This window comes from Sinocyclocheilus anshuiensis, unplaced genomic scaffold (genome assembly GCF_001515605.1).
Source record: "Sinocyclocheilus anshuiensis isolate Anshui unplaced genomic scaffold, SAMN03320099.WGS_v1.1 scaffold767, whole genome shotgun sequence".
Classification (NCBI taxonomy): domain Eukaryota; kingdom Metazoa; phylum Chordata; class Actinopteri; order Cypriniformes; family Cyprinidae; genus Sinocyclocheilus; species Sinocyclocheilus anshuiensis.
Window position 1 is genome coordinate 1,137,418 of NW_015551124.1, and position 9,056 is coordinate 1,146,473.

A 9,056-nucleotide genomic window follows, 5' to 3' on the forward strand; every position below is an offset into this window, starting at 1 on the left:
TGTGTGTGTGTGTGTGTGTGTGTGTGTATGTGTTTGTGTAGCTTAGTTTAATGTAATCTAGAATAGCCAATAAATTCTTGTTTCATTTATAAAGAAGTATTGTCTGGTTCGTGAAATTTTTAAAGTTAAAACTCTGCCTAGATCCTAGATAGTTACCTTGCTCAAAATTAATAAGATTACCATTTTGTTTATGTGTCGTTGGCCACGAAGTAATATAAACAGAATCGTTAATATACACGGACGTTAACGTCTCGCTCGACGAGTAGTTGATAAAGTGTAAACTATCAAATTTGAAATCAGGTCTTTTGAATAATTAATTCCCTTATAAAATTAAATGAGTTAAATTCCTTACATAAGTAATGTGGTTTGTCCTGTCCATTTAATCTCTTAAGACATAACTGGCTGTGTTTACATTAATTTTGCATCATAAAACCATTTCGAGACGCAAGTGCATTAAACCACTTACACAGAGTCACGCACAGCCGCATGCGCGAGCAGTCTTTACAAACAAAGCCCTTTTTAATTTGAAATTGAAAGAAGCCTTCTGTTAATGAGGTTCATATCTTAAATATATGTCCACTGCATTCCAAACCACATAAATGATGACTTCATAGAGCATTTGTAAGGAAAATACCGATGGGTGAGACCGCACACTTCAAGTGTAACATCAAACAAAGCGCGCGTCTCTCACAGCGCATCCTGTGCAATGAAGCCCGCGACTGTCCTTGTAATTCGCTTCAACCGTTCCGAAATTTATGAAAGATTATTTTACGGAAGGTTCGAGTGGTGTATGTGTGTGAGGAATTAAAAGCAAGCAGAATATGGGTGTTTCTAAAGCAAACTCTGCGTCATCGCGCATCTGGTTAAAAATTAAGCTCAGAATCGATTCTGAAATTCTCAGAATCGATCCAGAATCGTTGGAGAGAGAATCGCGATGCATCGATGGATCGATTTTTCCTCCCACCCCTAGTCTATACAGTACATGCGTGCTTGTATGATTCCTTCTTCCTAAACGTCTCTGGGCTGTTGCGGTTTCCTGGTCCGTCGGACTTGGTTGCCACACCTGTGTGTGTGTGTGTGTGTGTGTGTGTATGTGTTTGTGTAGCTTAGTTTAATGTAATCTAGAATAGCCAATAAATTCTTGTTTCATTTATAAAGAAGTATTGTCTGGTTCGTGAAATTTTTAAAGTTAAAACTCTGCCTAGATCCTAGATAGTTACCTTGCTCAAAATTAATAAGATTACCATTTTGTTTATGTGTCGTTGGCCACGAAGTAATATAAACAGAATCGTTAATATACACGGACGTTAACGTCTCGCTCGACGAGTAGTTGATAAAGTGTAAACTATCAAATTTGAAATCAGGTCTTTTGAATAATTAATTCCCTTATAAAATTAAATGAGTTAAATTCCTTACATAAGTAATGTGGTTTGTCCTGTCCATTTAATCTCTTAAGACATAACTGGCTGTGTTTACATTAATTTTGCATCATAAAACCATTTTGAGACGCAAGTGCATTAAACCACGGAGTCGCGCACAGCCGCATGCACGAGCAGTCTTCACAACAAAGCACGTCAGCATTTGAAATTGAAAGCAGCCTTCTGTTAGTGAGGTTCATATTTTAAATATATAAGTCCGCTGCATTCCAAACCACATAAATGATGACTTCATAGAGCATTTGTAAGGAAAATACCGATGGGTGAGACCGCACACTTCAAGTGTAACATCAAACAAAGCGCGCGTCTCTCACAGCGCATCCTGTGCAATGAAGCCCGCGACTGTCCTTGTAATTCGCTTCAACCGTTCCGAAATTTATGAAAGATTATTTTACGGAAGGTTCGAGTGGTGCATGTGTGTGAGGAATTGGAAGCAAGCAGAATACGGGTGTTTCTAAAGCAAACTCAGCGTCATCGCGCATCTGGTTAAAAACTAAGCTCAGAATCGATTCTGAAATTCTGAAGTGCTCCTAGTGCTCGTATATAACCCTCCAGGGTGAGGGGAGCATGCTGAGCTCACCAAGGGAGCAGTCTAAGAGGAAGGCAGAGTCCTGATGTGCTACCCAGCGAAGCCCACAGAGTGAAGGATTCGACTCTCAAATGAGAGGGAATCAGATGCTCAGAAGTGAGCGGTGTGCTTACAAGAGACCCCTTCCATGATGAGGGGAGCACAGCTAGCTCACTCAAGGCAGTAGAGGCAGGGAGGCAGAAGATGGCCCAGCAACCTGGCATAACTGCTAATTGGAGCTCAAAGGAGCAGAGGCCCAACTCCAAAAATAGGAAGGGGACTCTGGAAGGGGGGCACTGCTAAGCTCGACCAACAAAGAGAGCAGCCTAACAGGGAGGCAGAGCGAGGCCTTACAACCTGAGGCTGCTGCTCAATGGAGCTCTAGGGAGCGGAGGACCCGATGAGAGGAGACCTCAGATGCTCAATTGGGAGTGGCGTGCTCAAAGGTAACCCTCTAAGGTACATTGACTGACAGTCACAACTGATAAGCTACCACTAAATATTGTAGAAACTTAATTTGCTGTAAAGTTGCTTTGCAATGATTTGTGTCGTGAAAAGCGCTGTACAAATAAACTTGAATTGAATTTAATTGAATTGAAGGTGAGGGGAGCACTGCTAAACTCACCAACAAAGAGAGCAGCCTAACAGGGAGGCAGAAAGAGGCCTAACAACCTGAGGCTGCTGTTCAATGGAGCTCCAAGGAGAGGAGACCTCAGATGCTCAATTGGGAGTGATGTGCTCAAAGTTAACCCTCTAAGGTGAGGGGAGTACTGCTACACTCACCAACAAAGAGAGCCTAACAGTGAGGCAGAGAGAGGCCTAACAACCTGAGGCTGCTGCTCAATAGAGCTCCAAAAGCGTAGGACCTGCTTTTCCATGAGAGGAGGCCTCAGATGCTCAATTGGGAGCGGCATCCTCAATGGTAACCCTCCGAGGTGAGGGGAGCACTGCTAGGCTCTACCAAATAGGGGCAAATAATCAGGGAGGCAGCAAGCGGCCAAACTACCTGATGTCGATGTCACAGAGCTCAAAGAGCAGAGGGCTTAACCCTTAGCTAAAGGAGAGGAACCCAGCTCGACCAAAGCGATCAATAGCCCAGGGGCAAGTGCCTAGCTCTCAAGTAGAGAGAAGGACTCACATAATCTGCCCAGGACCGGCGAGCTCATAAAAGACCCTCCTGCAGTGAGGGAGCACAGCCATGTCCGGGGAGCAGATTGACCGCAATTGGTACATCAGAAATGGGATCCAGCTTAAAAGGGGATCGCACATTTCAACAAGGAACAAAAGGGTCCCAGCATAGAGGCAACTGACCAAGGAGGTGACAGGACGGACCTAACAACTCAGTATCATTGCATATGGAGTTCTCGGGATCAGCGCTCTCAGCTCTCAAGCTGAGGCGGGCCCTCAAAGCACAAACTGGGAGCGATAGGCTCATAGTTAACCCTCGCAGTGAGGGGAGCATTTCTCACTGCTCAACCAGAAGGCAGCGCTAGATTAGAAGGGCAGTCTAGCAGGGCCCAGTGAGAGACCATCAACTGTTGCAGCTGAACACAGTCTCATGCTCTCTATCTCGATAGAGAGCATGGGTCCTGTTTAACCAGACCCGAAGAGAACCTGCAAAACAACGGGACCCATTAACCCATTCATGCATGAAGAGCTACTGCTCCTCAGAGCCGAAGCACTCAGGAAGGGTTTCCGCAGAAACACATCTCCCTCTTACCTCAGGGAACGCAGTGTACTCAAGCCCACTCCGCAGAAGGGCGATTCACTGGTTCGATCATAAGGGCAGTGTGACAGGGAGGTCCCGCAGGCCTGACCGTCAATCGAACTGGGGTGTGGAACTAAAATGTGTTAGGCCATGCAACGCTTCAGTGAGAGGAGCTCTAGTTCAGAGAACGTGCATCATGGTTGAGAGGATGACTCAAATCTCAGGAGACCCCTCGGGGCGAGAAATGAGTAGCGCGTCCTGGCCGGGGCAGCTTCTTGAAGCAAACACCCAGCCAGGACATCAGGGAGCACACTTAACGAAGCATTATACTCTGAAAAATGCTCAACCCGAATAGAGGACCCGCGGATCCTGAGGTTGCAGCGTTATACTGTGGACCTGATCGGCTAAATAGGCTCTCGCAGAGGCCCAGCAACTTGGCTGCATGGTCCAGTAAGCATGAAGCCAAAGATGTAGGGCTATCATCCAGCCTGGATCCAGTACCGATGGGTGAGCTACCATCACCATGATCAGTCAACAGCGAGAGATTCTGACTTTAGCAGGGGAGGTGCTCGTAGAGGTCCTAACCTGAAAACAGAGTCAGAAAAACAGAAACAGGTCCAAGTAGCGCTGCGGAGAAACTAGTTAGTGAATTTACAAAAACTAGCAATAGATGGATGAAATGGATCTTACTCACCAACCACAGCTCAAGCTCACGGGTATCATCTGAAAGTGAAGCCCGAAGAGCCCTTGGGTCCAGACCATCAGTAGGTAGTCCTATGGGACATAGAAACTAACCAAAACATCACAGCTCCAGCATGAGAGACTGTAATGCAAGCGCAGGAGGCTCCTACCTAACCTTGGTCAGGTGGAGGGGATGGTGTCTTCAGGGGAATTAAGGGGAGGAAGATGAGAGCAGATGTAAAAACTCTTGGAGGGAGGTGAGACGATGCTCAGGTTTACCCTGGTCCGGATGAGAGCGCTTAGAACGCCTCATCTAGATCACCTCCCTCAAATCTTGCCTGTTACCCTTTGACTCACGCCTCCTTTGAGCCCTACCCTACTCTGACCCTTAGATCGAGACGGGCCAGGAACCCTCTGTTCTTCAGGCTCAGACCTGGACCTTCGTGGAATGAAGGATTTAAAGGCGGCCGAGCACGTCTTGGCCTCCTTAAACTTCTCGACCACTGTCTCGATGGAAGTTCCGAAAAGCTCAGAAGGGGAAACTGGTGCATCAAGGAGAAAGCCCTTTCTCTAATCATGATATCCGCCAGGTTCACCCACAGATGCCTCTCCGTAACCACCATCGCCGCCATAGATCTGCCAATGGCAGTGGCGGTCTGCTTAGTGGCACGGAGATCTGTGGTGCGACGCAACTCAGCCATCTCATCAGGGGATAAACCCTGGCCTTTATCCAGGTTTTCCAACAGGTCAGCCTAATAAGCCTGACGCACCACCCTGGTGTGCAACAAAGCTGCACCCTGACCTGTTGCTGCGTACGCCCTGCCATTCAGACAAAATGTATCTCAAAAGGGTTTGGATGGCAGCGAGGGAACCTTAAGAGAAGATGTCTCACCCACAGAGAGATAACTGGCTAGCATCTCTTCAATAGGGGCATCTTCTCATAACCGTTCTCACGCATCCGCTCAATATAGGCATACGAAATGAAAACGAAGTTTTCCAAGCCTTCTCGATTCCCACATGGAGATCAGGAAGAAATGGAAGGCTCACTTGAGCTGGAGGGTTATGATCAGAAATACTCTGACCCTTAGATCGAGACGGGCCAGGAACCCTCTGTTCTTCAGGCTCAGACCTGGACCTTCGTGGAATGAAGGATTTAAAGGCGGCCGAGCACGTCTTGGCCTCCTTAAACTTCTCGACCACTGTCTCGATGGAAGTTCCGAAAAGCTCAGAAGGGGAAACTGGTGCATCAAGGAGAAAGCCCTTTCTCTAATCATGATATCCGCCAGGTTCACCCACAGATGCCTCTCCGTAACCACCATCGCCGCCATAGATCTGCCAATGGCAGTGGCGGTCTGCTTAGTGGCACGGAGATCTGTGGTGCGACGCAACTCAGCCATCTCATCAGGGGATAAACCCTGGCCTTTATCCAGGTTTTCCAACAGGTCAGCCTAATAAGCCTGACGCACCACCCTGGTGTGCAACAAAGCTGCACCCTGACCTGTTGCTGCGTACGCCCTGCCATTCAGACAAAATGTATCTCAAAAGGGTTTGGATGGCAGCGAGGGAACCTTAAGAGAAGATGTCTCACCCACAGAGAGATAACTGGCTAGCATCTCTTCAATAGGGGCATCTTCTCATAACCGTTCTCACGCATCCGCTCAATATAGGCATACGAAATGAAAACGAAGTTTTCCAAGCCTTCTCGATTCCCACATGGAGATCAGGAAGAAATGGAAGGCTCACTTGAGCTGGAGGGTTATGATCAGAAAGATAACGCTCATCGAGGCGGCCTCAAGGCGTCACTTTCTCAACCCGCTTCCACGGCAAGTCAAGTCTCGCCGTGGTGCGTTCCATAACCTCCAGCAACTCAGCGTACGCAGAGCAGGAGGAATGAGAGGATTCAGTCTCAACCTCATCCGACATATCCTGCTCTTCCTGGCTTGGAGCCAGCAGAGCACTAGCCACTGGATCAGACGATCTAAGAGAAATAGCATCGTCATCCAGCAGCTCACTCTCGTCCACAACTGACGAGCGCGAAAGGGAAAGACCCTCTCTCAGCTCATCAGCCAGGTCCACCTGTGATCCCCACTAATTTTCCTCCGTGCCTCAGCAGCGGCGTGTCCTGAAACGCGGGGAGCTGATGACTGTCCCTCTTTCCTTGAAAAGAGGGACAAACGAGAGCGGAGCTTTTTCATTGAAAAATGCTCACAATGCACGCAGATTGCCCTCTCGAGGACATTGCGCGCATGCTCTTCACCCATAACATTGTTTAAAGAGGAAAGATACGTTCTCTGTGATCGCACCGGGTAATGACGTCATAGGCTGTTGCCGGCCAATGTTATTGTCGTTTTTAGATGTATGACAGCTATTGTCGTTTTTAGATGTATGACACGCTGAAGGCGTTCCCCATAGCGACCCCTAGAGGACGCAGTTCGAAGTTCCCTCGGAAGGGAAATACTGTACTTAGTTTTATAGCAATTTTACAGTGGTATGAAATACAGCAACTACTGGATAATTGTTGCCAGTAAGTTACTTTTAATTTGACAATGAACATTTTACTGTTATACACTCTTTTGAAATCAAACTGTGTTGCATTATAATAGGCTATTTTGCAACAAAAATAGCTCCTAGCAAATAATTACATTTCTTAACTGAATAGTGTCACCTTTAACTTGTTCATATTACCTTTAGAAGTAACTATCCCTTTAAGTGACAGTTTTGTCACGTAGGCAGAAGTAGTGGCAGGGCTTAATTATAACCACGCATGCCTTTTAATGCTCTTGTAAATGTTGAGTAGTATTTTAAAATAAATGCCTTTTCTCAGTTTTTTCTTTACTGTTTTTTTTTAGGTATGAAGCTGAGGGGTCTGCACAGGCCCAGGAATAATAGCATTTTATCCTGATCCATTCAAGTATTTTTATCTAGTTTTGTTTTATTTATTTTTTTACCCAATAAAAAAATGTGATTTAGATATTGAGTTGAAGTCATTTTCTTCACAGTTTAAATATTTTATCATGTAATTTAAAATGTATAAAATCATAAAATCAACAGATATTAGGTCAGGGACAGGTTTACAAAAAAAACACATTGTAAATTAAGAGTTGGTGTGGTTTGAAATATGATTTTGCATATTAGCACATTAACTTTATCCAGATTAATTAATAAAGAAATATAAATGGGGCCCAGTTCTTACCCACTGTGGTCCCACAATAAACCCATATAGGGGCCACTTGTGGTCATCCATTTGGGCCCCATAAGGGTTCTGTATGTGACCCACCTTGGCCCCGTTTATTAGAACCCATTTGGGACCCATATGGGCCCATATAATGAAAATCTAAATGGGCCCCACTTATAGCCCACTATGGACCCATCATGTGCCCCTATGGGCTAACACACATGGGGCCCAAGTGGAGCCGATGGACAAAATTATCTGGGCCCCACTTGGGTTGCCCATGCAGGGCCCAAATGACAGCCCATCAAAAACCAACATGGGGCCCACATGGAAATGTTGGCTGGGTAGTTTCCTTCTCTCCACAACAAATCCACTAAAGCCACAGTCCTACAGAGTTCAGCTCCAACCCTGAAAAAAAAACTCACCTGCCTATAGCCTTAGTAATCCTGACGACATTGATTAGCTTGTTCAGGTGTGTTTGATTAGGGTTGGAGCTGAACTCTGCAGGACTGCGGCTCTCTAGGACCGAACTTGCCTACCCCTGGTTTAGGCTATAAAAATGTCAATCCAAAAACAAATTAATTTAAGGTGAAACTGATGCCTACCTCGATTGGTACGAATCCAAATGTTTCCATATTCACGACATATCTGGATGCTAAAATATTATTTAGCCTATAATGTAATAGGCTTTGTACTTCACTCGCATCGACATCATCCTTCACAACGGCTATGTCAGCACAGTGAGGCGGTGGTCACGCTGAACGCAACAGATTGTACAATGGAGCAGTGCAACTTTTTATGTTTCTTTAACTGTATTTTATTTTGATAATGAACAGGCTGCAATGTCGCAAAATATGTTGTGTCTGTGTGCGTGTGAGGCACCGGTGCGATATGGTTATACCAACGTTGGTTGGTTATACAGATAGAAGCAAAACATCATTCAAAACTGTCAAGATTTGCAAAATAAATAAAACTTTAAAATAAATAAAACTGTAAAGCTTTTGCAAAATAAAGAAAACTATTTTCTGCTGTCTCGTTTTCCTTTCCGTGAGCTTTGGATCGCATCACAATAAACCGAAACTCTTTTTTTTTTTTTTTCCCTTTTGTTAATCTGTGAATGATTTAAGTGAAATACATTTTGTGTATAGGCCAATATAGGCTATTCCTTTTTATGTAAGCCTATAGTTTTATTCTGTTGTCTCCATTCACAAGCGCAGCAGGTGTGCATGATCTGTTGAATCCATCTTACACTATCCTCTAATGCATTGCCATTGCGACTTAAGTTGCCTATGATGCATTTACAGCTGAATGCGGGCATTTCCTGTGTTGGATGCGTCAGTGTCACATTTGCATATCTGAATTCCTGATTGGTTGACAGCAAATTTCAAGTATTAAAGGGGTCATATAATGCATATAATATAATAATCAATTTTTCCTTTCTCTTTGGAGTGTTACAAGCTCTTGGTGCATAAAGAAGATCTGTAAAGTTGC